Genomic DNA, 18,413 nt, shown 5'->3' with positions numbered 1-18,413 from the left:
ACACGGGATTTGGTAGATTCCTGATTTTTCCTCAGTAGGAACCTTGTCCTTGAGGTTACATAATAAATCCTTCAGTGTATAATTGCTCTTATACACCACGTGATAACCGTGATTGTTCAGGACATTTTGAACTGAATTCGTCAAATTTGAATAATACGGAAGACTGATTCTGTGAGCTTCTTTACTTTCAGGTACCAATGTTGTGGCGTTTCTCCGGTGTTTCTTTCTCTCGTGTTTTCGTAGTATTTTATCAACAAACTCCTTTCCGTAACCATTTAGTTCTGCTGCTTTGTGGATTCTATTCCTTTCTATAACGAAGTCTTCCTTTTCCATCGGTATACTGAAGAGACGGTGTACCATAGAGTGAAAGGCTGCTTGTTTTTGCGCACCAAAGTGGTTAGAGTCGCAGGTTATGTATCTATCTGTAGAGGTCGGTTTCCGGTATATTGTAAATTTTAATTTGTTGTCTTCCTTTTTAGTAATCATTAGATCTAGAAAGGGCAATTTTCCATCTATCTCTTTCTCTAGCGTGAATTTTGTCGTAGCATGTTTTAAATTCAGAACGTATTAGCTCTGTTGCAAATAGCGTTCTTTCACCACGGCAAAAACATCGTCTACGTATCGTCTCCAGATTCGAGGGAACAGTTTTTCTTTCTTCAGTTCTACCTCAAAATCACTCATGAATACGTCAGCCAATAAGGGGGAGAGTTTGTTTCCCATACTAAGACCAAATGCTTGTTTATAAAAATTTCCTCTAAACATGAAGAAATTTTGATTCATACATGTTTTAGACACTAACATGTAAGCTTCAACTTGATTTGGAGGTACTCGACACCGTTCTAAATGCCTTTAGAGGCTAATTAAAGCCTCTGACATCGGTATGTTTGGAAACAAGGCTGTAACATCGAAAGATACCATCACTTCTCCACGTCGTAACTCAACTTCTTTCAGTTGGTCAACCAATTCAACGGAATTTTTAATGCTTTCACCGTGGGTTACAGGGTACCTCTTCAACTCATCTACTAACCATGCAGCCATTCTTTCAGTAGGTGCGCCAATATTTGAAGAAATAGGACGCATAGCCAATGGATTTTTATGGATCTTGGGAAGACAATACAGCGAAGCAACTTTTGCATTCGGTACATGGAATCTCCGTTCTAGTTTTTCCTCACCTAGCAAACATGCAACCTTGTGTCGTGCGTGATTCACTCTTTCAATCATCATATTGAGCGGGTCTTTCGGCTTTCCATTTTTGAACTTGTGCTCTTCATATGGACCAGAGCTAATCATTTCAAGGACCCGCAGATCATAATCTTGCTTGTCCATGATTACCACTGCATTACCCTTACCTGCTCTAGAGTAAACAACATCTCGTGCCTTCAGTTGCCGAATTTAAATCGAGAGACCAACTCAATTCGCATGCCATTTGGAAAGATAGGACTATTCCGCACTTGCATCAACCGTTTGTACATAGAAAATGTGTTTATTTTATCTGAAATTAATTTAATTTAATTGGTGCATTCATGCAACCGTTACACATAGCCGTGCGGTTAGTGTCACCGAGGCATTTAGGCGCATCGGGCTAAGGAGTGTGGGTTCGACTCCCGCCTCAGTCTGAAAACTTTTCGTGAGGAATGTTTTCCAACTGTGCCACTGGGCGTTGCATGCTAGTCCGTTGTCTAGTGTGGTGCTTCCTTCAAAGGGCAAATAGCCCACTGGAAGCATTAACGTGTAGTGTCTTTTTAAAAAAAATTGAAGCCGTCAGAAATGTTCCTAGTAAACAAAAACTTTTTTCAAATTTCTGAACTAAAAGCGTAGAATTTCTTCAGTTTTCCATTGTCAATCGAATGATCAGACTATGGGCAAGTATATCATACAACCCGTGTCATGGACTTTGTTGCCAAACGATAAAAATGCCGTGGGTCCAAAATATATACTTTGAGGGTCCAAAATGTATTGGTGTGTCTAAAAAGATGAAAAACAGTGCTTTACAATTTAATTATTTTCGACGGTTTTTTGAATCCTTCAAGGCTGTAAGGCCATTTTTATCTCGTAGAGGAAGTTTTTATCTACATGTTGGCATGGTCTTTGACTTGGTTACGCTGTGCAATTAATTGATTGGGGCAAAAAACTAATATCACTTCCTTAAGGGGTCCAAAATATGACCGTTACCCTATATCAAATGGATTTACACAACAGTTGTTCGACCAATATTATATATAGATGTCTTGTGTGGTGGCAAAAGGGCGAAGAGAGAACAATCCAATCAAAATTGGGCCATCTGCAAAGGATGTGCTTGATGGCGATGTTTGGTGCGTTCTCTACAACTCCCACAGCAGCGCTCGTGGCCCTTTTTGACGTTGCGCCACTACACATACATCTTTATCAAGAAGCACTTTCTTGCTCTCACCGTTTATACGTACTGGATCTACTGGAGAAAAATCCAGTGAATCATAGATCTACGAACACTTCGATTTTTTCACTTTTGGTGAATTGGGACAAAATTGTCCTTGCTCCAAGTGATCTCACAGTTGCTTGTCACTTTTATTACAGGACATTTACTACACAACTCCTTCCACGGGAAGAGTGGTCGTCTGGCTATTTGGAATGAAGTATATCAAACAATTTAGTCTACACTTTTTTAAACTACAAATTGAACTTTAACACTTCACTTTTTGCAAAAAATTACTAAAATCACTAGTAAGGCGAGCAAATACCTTTAAACTCTAATATGTGTTGCTTATCTTGACAGATAGGCCTATTTCGTCTGCGACTTACAGACTTCTTCAGTGTCGAGCACTCGAATCTGGCAAGGCAGAATTGCAGTCTCTTGGTCAGAGCGTTGACAGGCCACTGCCGACACAACTATCACATGGCAAATTTTCTGCGTGCTGACTCATTTGTGTGTGATAGTTGTGACTCCGATTATGGAACTTCGTACCACCTGATATGTAACTGTCCAGTTTTCGCGCAAATGCGATTTCAATTGCTTGGAAACTGAATACAGAGCCTGAATCTTCAGGACATTCTGTTATTCTTAACCCGCTGTGGTAATGAGCTATAGGCTCTCTTTACGCTCAAGCGTTCTCAGGGGCCCCACTCCTATTTCCTCCCATCTGTCCCTTCCCTTTCCTCACTAGGCTCAAATATGGCGATGGCACAAATCTCCCAACTAGTTAGGGGGGTCCGTAGCATTGAGGTTACGCTTTCGCTTCATAAGCGGAAGGTCATGGATTCAATTCCCAGCCCCTCCAAAAAATAACCCGTCCAGCCACCAGAAGACGCTGCACGGAGGACCGTGCATAGGGGAGCACATCCATCCTGCGTCAGTATCAGATGGTGACTGAGACAAACTGACCCACTTCGCAGGCAGCTAGCCTCAAACGACTCAGGAACACGGCAAAACGAACCACCGCAAGAGCAATGGACTATGGCTTATGGAAATCGACTGGACCAACAGCAGAGCACTCTCCTACCTGCTCGGTGTGAGAGCAAAAAAGCAGAAGAGAGTGAAAGCAGATGTAAATATAGATTAGTTAAAAATAGAACTGTATCGGTAAGGAAGATACAGATAAAACTGATTCCGGCACAGTAGTAGCCACAAAAAACAATTGTTCATTTTTGGAAAAAATCTTGAGTCAAAATGATTGATTTCTAACAAAAAAACGTAACAGAAACATGTGCAAAATTTACTAAAAAAAATCGAAGATTGTTGAGTTTTATTGCTGACCGATTTGATAAGAAATTTGCCTTCACTAAAAATATGTTTTTATGTTAGTCTCGAAAATTAAACTTTTCTCAAAAATCTCAACAAGGCAACCTTTAAACGTCATTTCTCAGAGTACCCTTCATAAAAAAGCTTTTTCATGCATCTTCAGTTACCGATTGGAAATTAAACTCCTAAGTTTTCCGACAAAGTAAAATTTGAGACACCCTAGTACCAGATGCTCTTGGAAAGGGCTGAACGCCTTTTTTGGCCAGATCTCGCACACGTGGAAAACAGGTTCGGTCGTCACCGTCGTCATTAACCTTGGTAATGCCTACGGTTTTGGTGGCAGTGCTGCTGACTGATTGGGTGTGCTGACTCAATGCCATTGCCATCATGCGTTAGTGCGCACCCGCCATTCCACGCAACGCACGGTGGGCAAAAAAGGGCCAGAAACCGCGGCTTTGAGAAGCTGCTGTTTTGAGTCGTTATCGTATACCTATTTCCATGTAAAAATCACGAGAAATAGATTTATGATTGTCTCGTCCTGTGCAGGCTTTAGAAAATGTTCGGTTTTGTTCTATCTTATTTTGTGTATTATTAGGCAACAACAAGTAAAATTGTGGAAATGTTGTTTTTCTCGTATTGCTGTTTGCATTTGAGATACAAATCTTGGCTAAACGTCCTCTAAATGCGGTAATACAAACAATTAAAGGACACCTAGCAACGATTATAGAAATCACCGCCACCCTAGCAAGAAAAATATATCTTTCACACCGCTTTTCTCATGAAAAATCTTACCGCGTTTGGTGTTTCCGCATTTGATATTTGCATTTCAAACGCACACAGCAATATTTTTAGTCATATGGGGTGAAATGAGTTATCGTCATCGTAGAAACACAGACCTAATATGATCTCAAATGGCTGCTCAATTTCCAAGTTACAGTAAAAAAAATGTTATATTTAACCATAGCAAAGTGGTAATAGTCCATATATGCTTTATTTAACTAGTGATGTATGAAAAAAAAAAGATATATGATTTTGTTTCAAACCAGCGGCTTTCCAAAGTCCGTTTTTGCCCACTGTGCAACGCCGTACCAGCCAGTGTTTTCGAACGCGGAAATAGAAATAAACACCCAATTATAAAGTCCCTTCAAAGTTTCAAGATCAATACAGGGCTCGCCGTCGCTAGTTGGTCGTGTTCAGATTCCGAACTTGGAAGCGGGAAGTAGCATCTTAGCACATTCGTGCGTTTCAAGGCTAAGTGCGTTTTTTTTGTCGGACGTCAAACTGAGCTTTGCGATTGTAGATTAGGGTAGTGGCGTGTAGAGCACTGAAGTTGGAGGGGTTTAACTGGTCGTTAGTACTTCGCTAGTTGAGGGTGGAGCTTTTTGGAGGTGCACGCTGATTAGATAAAACACTACTATTTTCTGTCTCAGGAAACACGCTGTGGGAAGCATGCTAAATGTAACATAATGTTATCAGGGTTACAACTGGCGATATGTTATCAGATGCATTCGAGGAAATGTGACACCCATTGACGCATTTTGTAACACTGAATCAATTAAGAATTGCTAGAAAAAATAAGCTTCTACTGAGTGTTCAAGAAGAACAAACAATTAGATCAAAGACAAAATAAAGATGATTGTCCCTTGTAGTTACCTGAAATTTTATGGCACATAAGGTAATAGAGCAAAATCTGGAATGCAGTGAAAAGTGTACTGCGATCTGTCAAACTTGGGTACCTTTTGCAGTACCAAGGTACCAAATGTAGTACTTGAAGTAGTACCCAATCTGAACCCGAGTGGGACGGACTTGATTAGATGGTCATCTCACAAATGTTATGCATCAACATGTCTGGTGGTCTGGTTTCGAAATTAAGGCTGAAATTTACCTACCTCATTGATCCCTTGGATCGCAGTGGCACTAGTTCTGTGTTCTGTAAATCGGTATCTCCCGTACACAAATTCTCTCTGCAGTTGGAAGTTTTTAAAACAGCCTAAAAGTTTTGAAAACAGTTTTCGAAGTACTCCAAAAACAGTACTTTTCAGTGCAATTTTTCTACTATTGATCCCTTTAAGATCCTTGTTTGGACCAGAGCCTTAGATTTTTTGTTGGACCCGTTAGTGAAAGCTAGCGGTGGTAATATTTCTTGTAAAACCGTATTTAAAAAAAAAACTCTTATACGGTCACGTCTTCACAATGGTGAAATAATTAATGTTGATAATTGCATCAAAATGACCAATACGTACGATGCCTTTGACAAATTTTACGAACATCAAATCGAAGCAGTCTTTAGCCTAGGCTAATGTGACCAGATGTGTCCCGGAAAAAATCCGGGACGCTTGCCAGATCTCTTCCCCAATGAAGCGGTGCCTATATTTGATGTGCAAGTTATATTCATATTCAATCTAAGACATGTACTATATACTAAGTTAATTGAAATAAAAAGTATTGACACTGCACTGTCAACTTAAAAATTACTCTGTCCCGGATAATCCGGGACGTATGGTCACTTTAGCCTAGGCTCTTTGATTCAAGTGAGGAAAAAAGAGTGCCGCCTAGAGTTACTGTGCACGTGCTGTAGCCTTAGGTGCACGAGCCTCATTGCTTGCGAGCGCACGGGAGCGCTGTACATTGTGAGACCTTTTTTGGTGCGCCTCATTTTTCTTGAAATGTGTCTCACTGCGGTCTCATGCGCTCCGTCACATGTGCTGTTTAAAATTCAGCGCAATAATTGAAGTGATTACAAAAGTTTTCAATGGGGTTCGAAATTGTAACTCTTGGATCGCGAGTCTTCAATCATATCATGTAGACCATCTAGACACCTGTATAATGAAGCGAAAATAGTTGTAGAGGCTCTTCGTTACTAAGCAGTTGTTTCACAACTTGGATACCGATGGTGAGCCGTAGCGCCGAACAGCGCATGAGACGAGTCTCCCCGGGAGCACATCACCTAGCGTGAGCCTCCAGCAAGCGCAGCACACTAGGATTCCGATGAGCTGAGAGACGGTTTGGTTGGAGGCTCGTCAGTACATTTATGTGCTCCTGAGAAATATGTAACCCTAGTGCCGCCTAGCGTGGTCAGTTGTTCCGAACTTGGAGGATTTAGGCACGAAATTTTGAACTCTTTTAGAGGCATCAAGGTTTTTTTTCCAAATCGCAAAGAAAGGAGACTGTCGTGTTTTGCCGGAAACTCTGAACACATTTTTTTTTACTTATGACGACAAAATTGAACGATTGTTCAAAGATGTCTTGAAAGGTCTCTCAAGTGACTATAAGTCACCTGAAGAGATCGAAAGTTGAATAAATGATTTACTTAGATTTTCCCCAGTCCAAGTAAGTTAGTTCACTTCAACAAAAATGATCTAAATAATATTAACCCTCTAATACCCAACCCCGCCTTTAGACGGGGTACACTTTGGAATTTTGTGTATTTTTTCGTAGCTCGGAAATCAAAATGATTTTATTTTTGGCTTAAACCTTGACTCATAACACGCATATGAGAAAAGTTTTTTATGACTTTTGAAACTTTTTTGTATTTTTGAAAATCGTTTGAAAAATTGTATTCTTATATAACCTACAAATGCCTGGGGTTTATTTAACGTGTAATATAAAAAATCGTACCTTTTATATTTTTCTACTACTAACCTATAACAGAAGAAGGGCTTGGTGGTATTAAAATAATTCCAAACCTGTGTTTCCGTTAATTACACGGAAAATAAAAATATGTTCAGAAAAATATTTGAAATTTATTATTTTTAAAAGTACCGTGAAAACTTGAATTTTTATTGTTGCCAAAAATCAGTAACTAGAAGAGGCTTCAAGAAAAAATGAAAAAGGATAGGGATGTTCAAAAATAAAAATTATAAAAATCAAAAACCAAAATTCATAGATTTGCGAATAAAAATAAATCATTGCCCAAAACGTGGTTAGAACGATTTTAGATAACTAAAAATGATATTTAGATCGAAAATAAAAATTTGGGTATTAGAGGGTTAAAGCTTTAGAAAAAGTTAAACAGTGTTGCGATGGATCTTCTTCGTGAACAATGATCGACGCATCTTCGCGATCCAATATTCGCCAAAATTCATTTTTCATTTTTGCGTCACGAAGAGCATCGCAAAAAGCGAACGGATGCAACGCCGAAGAAGCAAAATAAACACCGATAAGTGTTTCGCGAAGCCTTTCCACTCGTAGGATTCATTTATCCACGCGCTGTTCATTCTGGTGATTCATTGCAAGGTTGCTTCTTCTCGTAAAGTCAAGCAAACACTCCACGCTAAGCCAGCTCCACGCAGCGCATGTATTAAAACTACACAGAATGAGGCAACCAATGCAGAACTGGCTGACTGAGTGAAAATTCTGTGTAGGTCGCACTCATTCTGTGAGTTGCCGACGTGTTGGCCTTCGGCTGTGCGGGGATCGATGGAAACGGAACTGTCAATGATCTCCCGCGCGGCAGCAAACAGTTGGCCGTTGGTTAGATAGGGAGTTTTCTGAGATGTTTTCTAGCGAAAAGCCGGAAGATGGTCACAAATGTTTTTTCCCCATTTGCTTCCACTTCGGCAATTCAAATGAAAAAATCTCTGAAAAACTTTTAAATTGGAAGTAAATTCCGCATTCCAAGCGTTCCTCCTCTGTGCTCATTTCACTCATTCAGTTTTGTTTACCACCGTTTGCACAAAACTATGTACAGCCCCTTTGCACAGAATCTGTGCTGCACGAAATGAGGCCAATTTTGTGCGCTCGGCACTCATTTTTGAGCGGAGCAAGTTTAGCGTAATTGTTGCGAGCCCTATGAAGATGATCGAAATGAATGTTTTCCTGCTCTTCGCGAAGAACAGGCAGCGTGGATCGTACCATTCACATTTCCGAGCGATGGAAAATCACCCGATGATAGCTTCGGGAGAAACAGCGATCTGAAAATGAAACACGAACGAATGAAGCGCCCGAACGGTTGTTTGTGTTTATTCGCAGATTCTGTATGGACCGATGCATGAGTTTACTAATCTGACGTTTGAGCGGTGCCGAATTCACTCGTTGCCATGGTCACATAAATAACACGGCACCGCTCAAAAGTCAAATAGTGAACTCGTGCACTGGTCCATTGATGCCTACGAAAATTCATCGTGCCTCGCGTTTCCGATCGTTGTTCAGCAACATTGAAGCTAAACTTACTTTCGATGTCCGTGTGGCATGGGAACATTTCAAGAAACCTGGAGGAAATTTCCAGAACACCTTTCAGTGCCGTCGGTGCCAAAAGTGGTGTCATGGAACAAAACATTGCCGCATGGATGCTAAATGCATGATTTGCGGAGGTTCCTCTTACGCCAAGGACATCTGCCCACTGAAAGATGATACCACAAAATTCGTATGCTTGGATTGCTGAGGCCCTTACAAATCTTACTTTTGGGATTCCCCTTCGCGTAGGCGAGTCGTCGAGGCTCGTGCCGGTAGATGAACGGTAATGTCCGTTACGATAACGGTCGTTTCCGGAATTCCCCCGGTAGAGTATCGAATAACGCTATTTTTTCAGTTAACGATCGCTTGATTAAGAATCATACCCATCAGGTGGATTATAATTATGCTCATCCACAAAATAATTTTATTCCGTCGGGTAGCCGTTCGAATCTTTTAATTTCGAATGGATCTACCCAAAGAAATTCCTATGCCAATATCGTAGCAAGTGATTTAAACTCCTTCCCCTTTCAATATTATGAGTACCCGTTCTTATTGTTTCAAATCAAATGGGAAAAACCCTGCCGCCACAGATAACTTCTACTCCGCCTCTTCGTCTACCGAAAACTCCAACGGAAAATCATCAGATAATGTACCCACTTCAAGTGATATGTTTGCCTCTGATTTGAATTTTCTAACTGAACAATTGAATCTTATGATTGATGCAATGTTCAAAGCCACCACTATGACTGAAACAGTCCAAGTTGGTGTAAAATTTACCAATTAAATTGTTATTGGATTATGTTTTTCTATTGAATCCAAATAATAATTTAAATATTTTAAATCGGAATGCTCGTTCTCTGAATAGTAAAGAGGATGAGCTGTTTAATTTTCTTACAGCTAATAACGTGCATATAGCAGTTATTACTGAAAAGTATTTGAAACATGGATCCAAACTCAAACGAGATCCTAACTTTTTTGTTTATCGTAATGATCGACTTGATGGGGCATGTGGGGGAGTTGCAATCATCATTCATAGGCGTATAAAACATCAACTGTTTGCGTCATTTGAAACTGAAGTTTTTGAAACTTGTTTTAGTTGAAACACAACTTGGTAAATATACTTTCATAGCTGCCTATTTGCCTTTTCAATGCTATGGATAACAAAATAATTTGCTCTAAACTGACTTGCGGAAATTGACTCGCAATAAGTCAGAATTTATTGTCATTGGTGACTTTAATGCCAGACATCGGTCATGGAATAATTCCCAAGGTAATTCCAACGGCAGAATTTTACCCAATGAGAGCTCTTCTCAATTCAATACCCTCATAGCCCTACTTGTTTTTCCTCTTCTAGAAACCCGTCTATGATTGATTTGATCTTAACCGACTCTGGTCACTCATGCTGATTTTGATTCTGTTCATGTCCCTGTTACATTTCAAATATCCCATGAAGCGATTCTCAATCCTATCAGGTCCACTTTCGATTATTTTCGAGCCGACTGGAATATATATGAAACGTATATTGACTCTAATCTTGATGTTAACATTTCATTACAAGCTAAACTTGATATTGACAATGCTCTTGAAACTTTAACAAATTCCATTATTGAAATCAGGGGCATTGCGATTCCTAAATGTGAAGTAAAGTTTGAATTCATGATTATAGATGAGGATATTAAACTTTTGATCCGTCTTAAAAACGTGAGGAGAAGACTATTTCAACGCACTCGCGATCCTGCTTTGAAAATTATATGGCAGGATTTGCAGAAAAAAACGAATTACAAAACGATTTCCACAATTCAGAAACAAAAATTTGAATCAATTTGATCCTGGCTCTAAGCCCTTTCGGAAAGTATCTGAAATTTTGAAAAAAAACCTCAGAAGCCAATACCAGCATTGAAAGAGGAAAATACAGGAAAATTAGCTAGTAAACTATTACTAGCTAATAACGAAAAAGTTCAAAAACTTGCTATGAAGTTTGAAAGTGCACACTCAGGACTTCGAAAATAGAGTAGTGTTTGATCTTTTGCTCGCGTTGCTTGCTCCTGCGGGGGCAGGTGATGTGAGCAGGATCAATCGTGTTGCGCGTCGCTCGCGCGGCACGAATAAATAGTGGCGTGATTCGCGGATAGGGTTAGTAGTGTTTGATCCTTTGCTCGCGTTGCTTGCTCCTGCGGGGGCGGGTGATGTGAGCAGGATCAATCGTGTTGCGCGTCGCTCGCGCGGCATGAATAAACAGTGGCGTTAAACGGGTTAGGCGTGAATGTATCATGGATCGCATCACCAATCGCTGGTGACTCCCAGATCTTTACCTTATCCCACTAACCCAATATCCTTTCCATGACAACTGTGGAGATGCAGAAGATTCTTCGGTCTCTAGTAACAACGGTTGTCTAGCTAACATTCCTTCCCTTCCCCGATGACCGTAAGGACGTGGCCGGTGCCGTTATTGACTTTGAAAATTTGAGCTCTCGATTTGTGCACATTGAAGAATGGTTAGCTAATCCCAAGCCCCATTCATTGATTCCCTGTGCAACTTCGATTGCTCTAGTCAATCACGGAGTAGCAACTACGAATTGTACGGTCATATATGCTCATGCTCATGCTCATGCACACTCAGGACTTCGAAAATATTCTCAATTAAGAGAACGGTTTCGAAAATTCCTGGGAAACTGATTTGGGAGAAGTGAGAACTATCATTAAAAAAATTAACTATACGAAAGCTCCTGGCGATGATGGAATACATCCTGATCAAGAAACTTCCAGAAAGTAGCTTATCATTCTTAGTTGATATATTTGACAAATGTTTTCAATTAGCATATTTTCCTGACCAATGGAAATCCCAAGGTTGTACTTATTTTAAAACCAGACAAAAATCCTGCAGAAGCTTCTAGCTGTCGTCCAATCAGTCCAAAAGGTCATTTTGAAGTTCGGATTTCGCCATGAACATTCGATCACTCATCAACTTTTACGTGTAACAAATTTGATCCGTTCCAACAAATCTGAAGGCTATTCTACTGGTCTTGTTCTTCTAGACATAGAAAAAACATTCGACAGTGTTTGGCATGAAGAATTGATTGTAAGGGGTCTATTTTATAAGTCGAGTAGACCAAAATGACTCGACTGGAGTCACTGTCGACCAAAAATTTCACTCGACAAGGCCCTGTCACTCGAGTTTTTCGACAGTTGTCACTTTATGTGACTGGATTACTATGGGAGTCGACGGGTGACATCTGATATATGCATGCTTGCTTTGATCGACAGTGACCACAGATGAGTCACATGAATCTGCTGGATTTACAAAATAGACCCCTAAAATTAAAAAAAAAAAAACTTTAATTTTCCAACATACATTGTTAGAATAATTCAAAGTTATCTGTCAAATCGTACACTTCAGGTTAATTATCAGAACTCCAGTTCTGAAAATCTTCCTGTAATAGCTGGTGTTCCTCAAGGCAGCACTTTGGGACCAATATTATACAATATTTTCATCTGTAGTAGATTAGAAAAAAATATGGATTTTCTTCATACTTGCAGAAATGGAAGATTTCTCCTAATGCTTCCAAAACTCAACTAATAGTATTCCCACATAAACCAAAAGCTCTTTATTTGAAACCTTCAAGTAGACATGTTGTCACGATGAGAGGGGTTCCAATAAATTGGTCAGATGAAGTTAAGTATCTAGGGCTCATGCTAGATAAGAATTTAACTTTCAAAAATCACATTGAGGACATTCAAGCCAAATGTAATAAATATGTAAAATGTCTCTATCCCCTTATTAATAGAAAAACAAAACTTTGTCTTAAGAACAAGCTTTTGATATTCAAACAAATTTTCAGGCCAGCCATGTTGTATGCTGTACTAATATGGATTTATTGTTGTAATACCAGAAAGAAATTCAAAATAAAATTTTGAAAATGATTCTGACGCTTCCTCTCTGGTATAGTACCAATGAGTTACATAGAACATCCAATGTTGCAACATTGGAACAAATGTCAAATAAAATAATCAATAACTTCAGACAAATCTTCTATTGCCACGATTAATGCGTTACATGTTTAGATTAAAATGAAGATGAGTCGAAACCAAAGTTCAAATTTTCAAGAGCACGGATCTGAAGAACCAAACATCCGTTTAAGCTGAAAACCAAATCGATTGGTCACCACCAGATAGTGTCCTAACCTTAAGTTAGGTTAAGTAAATTGAAAGCTTTTTTGTCTTTTAAGCAGATTAAATCAACTCACCTGTAAAATTCCTAGCTGCTACGGCAAATGAAATGTAACATTTTGTCATCAAAATGGTAATAAAAACTTAAATTTATGTTATCAAATTAGGATGATAGTGTTGTCTAACACAAAACACCTAGATATAAGAAATGTTTGGAATGATACTAATACATAATTATAAAAAAAAAACTGTGGCTCTTTGCTTGCTACTCCAAAGTCAGAATCTCTGTCTTTTCGAGCTTTTGTCCTTAAAACCATCTCAAGTCCTGAGAAATTATTCTAGAATCGACAAAGGTGCTTACAACAAAATTGCATGCTTTTTTTATCTTTATCCTTAGTTTTTGAGAAGAGCTTTAGAATTGATAACAACCTAATGTTTGAACATAGAAAAAATACCGAAAGTCCTATGTCAACACACCTTTATGTTTCATCTTGGGCCTACAAAAAATAAACTAGTATCAGCAATAATACAAATACTCTCCCCACTCGTACAACTAGTCGTATCAACCTGTCAGCTGGTACCGGGTGGTGTGTAGTTGGGTAAGGGTGCATGCAAAGTGAAACTAGCTGAACCCAAGCCACCAGAACCTTTTTCGCTGTTGCCGCTTGGTACGTAACTAACAACATAAATAGTAGGAAAAAAAATCAGAACCAGAAACTCACAAAAAATACCCACAACTTTTTAATATCAGAAGACCTTTTTCAATGCCATATGCATTAAGTATAGAGCAGCTCAGATGTTTTATGCGATGCCTTTTGCTGTTTTGGATGGGAAATAGTTTTTTGACCATACAGTAGCGGGGCGTTTAGTTTAGTTCCTTCAGATAATATGTACATATAGATGTACATAAATGCCTCTAACTAGTTGAGGCTGACGTATGCAAGTTTTTATGCTTTATGTTCACATAATGTTAGTAAATCGGTGACATTACATATCAATATGTGTTTTACTGAAGGTAAATTTTTAAATTCTTTAAACATGTTAGTTGAAGCTTTTTAGGGAGTGGATTATTGACCCAATTCAATCACCAATATTAAACAATTTCTTAATAATTTATCTTATTATTATCCAATGATACTGATATTTTCAAGCATTTCATATGAGCGTATATGAATCTGCATACTCTTGCTGCCAGAAAAGACGAATTGGGTTAAAAAATTATTTGATTTTTTATCACACACAGCCTTTTCTAATGCGGTGTTCATACTGTTTTTTTTTTATATTAATCATTGTTTTTCAATAGTTGATAAATTGTCTAATTCAATGCATTCATCAAAATCTATTTTTTTTATGCTTGTATACTTTGTTGTATGTCGTCACAAAATTTTGGAAACAATTTCAAGTGGGAGTTTCTTACACAATTTTTTATGCTATGGATAGTTGGACGTAAAAAATAATAGCGTAAAATCCGATAGCTTTAAAATAACCTCCACGGATTTAGATTCAGAAGAAGAGAAAACTGTTAATTAAAATATAAAAAAATATGAAATCTTTTTAACGTCCTCATCAGTAAACATTCAGAAAGTAGCTTATCATACTTCACTGATCTGTTTGACAAATGTTTTTAATTACAAATGAACATACTTTTACGTTGTACAAATTTTGATACCGATTATAAATTCTTCTAAAGCTTCTAACTATCCCCTTGTAAACTTTTTGAAAGACTTATTTTAAACGGAACTATGGTTCACATTAATGAAAATTATATTGTTTTACAAACACACACAGTTTTTTTACGTAACGTTTTGTATTGATTAATTTTGATAGTATTTAAATGTTTTCGTTCTTCTAGACAAAGAATAATTAGATAGTGTTTGACATGATGGTTTGACTATAATGACGACACGTAATTGTCTGTTGTAGATTTTATGAAAGTTGTGGGCTTCGTAGCCGTGCGGTAAGTGTCACCGAGGCATTTAGCCGCATCGTGCTAAGAAGTGTGGGTTCGATTCCCGCCTCAGCATTAACGTCGTGTAGTGTCTTTTTTAAGTTTTGATATATTTTCTACATACCTACTTGCAAAATAGAAGATTTCTCAAAATACATGCAGCACTCAACTAATATTTCCACGTAAAAAAAAAAACTCTTTATTTGACGAATCAATGCAAACTTTGTCGTTCGTACAAGCCCCAGATCTTCAAACGAATGTTCAGACCAACCATGTTACTTGCTGTTCCAATATGGAATAGCTATTGGCACACCAGGAAGAAGGTTCTTCATAGGATTCCTCCTTGGTTCAGTGCTAATATATTGCAAATAAGATCCAATGCTGAAAAATTGGAGCATAAACTGAATGAAAGTAACGAACATTTTAGAGAAAAATCATTGCAATCTTCTATTGCCACGCTAAAAGATTTTGTATTTACTTTATAGGAAAGTTAATTGAATCCACGGATGTATTGGATAGTTTGTACAAAACATATCGATATCCCACTGCGAAATAGAATTCCACTCTGACAATATTTTCGTAAGCATACCATGTTTGTTGACGAGATATGGTTTGCAGCAACATTTGCCTAGGCAAGAAGATACTTCCAAGAAGACATTAAAAATATAGTTATAAAATGGAATGGGTTTTGGAAATGAGCGGTCCAAATGCTGATGATAACCTTCAGAATGGGAGAAACGCACAACTGTATCCTGCATAGGTTGGCTTAATTCTACCCAAACTTATATAATCCTGCTCTGATGACTAGGATTGCGAGCGTCGCAGCGGAGGACTATCAACCGTTAGATAGGGTGGGGGCACCGGTATTCAGCCTAAGGAAAACTATAGTTTATAAATCAATCAGTAGACTTTTGAAAACTGTCCAATACGCTGAATATAAGCCATCAATTCAATTACCTTGAGTGGGAATTGTTGAAATCATGAGTAAAGAAAAACTTAACTAATCATAATTCATCAGATATTTAAATTATTACAACAACTATTATTTTGAGCGGTTTCACCTGGTGCTTAACTTTTTTACCGGTAGTGTGAAAAGTTTAATTTTTTGTGATTATAAAATTGAGTTTATTTGTAGTTCCCTGCCAACATTTCATACCAATTGCTCTTAGAGAAACAAAGTTACAGCATGACGAAGTTGAGCATTTTGTATTAAAATCGGCTTTCACTATTATTATTCTAAACACAACTGTATATTGGGATGTTCGGTAATCCAATCCACATGGTTATTAAACTTATTAACTCATTACGCGTGGTAAAGATGGATAAATTATGGGTGAAATTATGAAACAAATCCATGTGCTCGGCTGGGATTTGAACCCAGGACTCTTGTAAGCTAGACAAGCACTTTACCAATTAAGCTACCGAGCCACTGGGTGACCCAATAACTCAGTTGATAACAAGTTTCGAATTCAAATCCCCTCAGATCACGCGGACCCTTTTCATAACCCACATCGATCCATCCATGTGGATGTCAGGCGTCTGTACTCCATGTTGGGAGCAGCTCCCGACCGCTGTCTAAGCCACGACATCATGATCATCATATTAGATTTTAATGCTCAGGTTGGACAGGGGGAGGAGTTCTTACCGTCGATGGGAAAGTTCAACGCCCATCGGCTGACGAACTAAAACGGCCTAAGACTGATAGATTTGGCCGCCTCCAAGAATATGGCCATTCGTAGCAACTATTTCCAGCACAGCCTCCCGTATCGGTACACCAGGAGGTCACCTCAGGAGGCAGAATCGCAAATCGACCACGTTCTGATCGATAGACGTCATTTCTTCGACAAAACCAACGTCGTGGCACTAACCACTACCTGGTAATGGTGAAACTATCCGTCATCAACGATGTACGGTACCGACGCCCACCTCGGTACAATCTAGTGCAACTGAAACAAGCAGATGTCGCCAATGTATACGCGCAGCATCTTGAGGCAGCGTTGCCGGATGAGGGCGAGCTCGATAGGGCTCCTCTTGAGGACTGCTGGAGGACAATCAAAGCAGCCATCAACGATGCTGCCGAAAGCACTGTCAGACACGTGGAACGGAGTTCTTAAAACGATTGGTTTGATGGGGAGTGCCAAGAGGTTTTGGAGGAGAAGAATGCAGCGCGGGCTGCAATGCTGCAGCATGGTTCGTGACAGATGTGGAGCGGTACAGACTGAAGAAGCGGAGACAGCAAACCCGCCTGTTCCGGGACTAAAAGCGCCGCATGTAAGAGGTGGAATGCCAAGAGATGGAGTTGCTGTACCATTCTCAAGTTCTCAAGGTGAGTCAAGGATGGGAGCCGAGGTGATCGAAAGGTGGAAGCAGCACTACGATGAACACATCAATGACGCAGTAGATACAGACATAGATGGTCAGAACCGTTAAGGTGGTGGCTACGTCAGCACAGGGGATAGTGGAAACCAACCAGCTCCCACTATGGGGGAAGTTAAGGATGCCATTTAACTTTTTAAGAACAACAAGGCCGCTGGCAAGGCTAATCAAGATGGGCCCGGACAGATCAGCCGATTGACTGCATCGGTTGACATTCATAATCTGGGAGGCGGAGCAGTTAGCGAGGAAAGGAAGCAAGGCGTTATATGCCCATCTCCAAAAGAGCGACAAACTGGAGTGTGAAAACTATCGCGCAATCAATGCCCAGACAATCAGAATGTACGTATAACGAAATCACCTTTTGCGTTATGTGATGCTTATATACGCGAAGTTTCACGTATAAGATGTCGCGAAAAGGCCTTATACGTACAAAAGTGGCGGAGGCGATAAACGTGCAAAATTTATATGATTACCGAAAAAGAAAGATTTTTTCATGGACAAAACGATAATGAGGTAAGTGTTTACTGCACGTTATTTTTTCGTAAGGTTTTGATTTATTTATGGTCAATTTACCCTTTTTTATTAGAAATGATAATTCTGAATTCAATATCTCTGGATTCCGCTGGAATAAAATCGATCTTTTTACCGCAAAAGAAAGATTTTTTATGGGCAGAACGGTAGTGCGATAGGTGTTCACTGCACGTAATTTTTTCGTACGGTTCTGACCTATTTAAGGTAAATTTACCCTATTTTTAATGGAAATTAGATGTTTATAAATCTATATTCATAGATTCCGCTGAGATAGAAACGATCTGTTCACCTATAAAGATAGATTATTTCATATTTAAATAGATGGTGGGATAAGTATTCACGGCAAACGATTGTTTGCACAAGTTTGTCCGCCCGATTGAGCTTGAGCTTGCTTGAGCTTCATTGGCCGCCCGTGGATGCTACTTCAGTATCGCCAGATCAGCTGCACTTACAAAAGGAACCAACCGAATGGCTGCTTGAGACTAACAGGCATCCTCAGTG

Source organism: Aedes aegypti, chromosome 2 (genome assembly GCF_002204515.2).
Source record: "Aedes aegypti strain LVP_AGWG chromosome 2, AaegL5.0 Primary Assembly, whole genome shotgun sequence".
Lineage (NCBI taxonomy): Eukaryota > Metazoa > Arthropoda > Insecta > Diptera > Culicidae > Aedes > Aedes aegypti.
The sequence above is the reverse complement of the archived record's forward strand: the minus strand, read 5'-3'. Positions refer to the sequence as shown.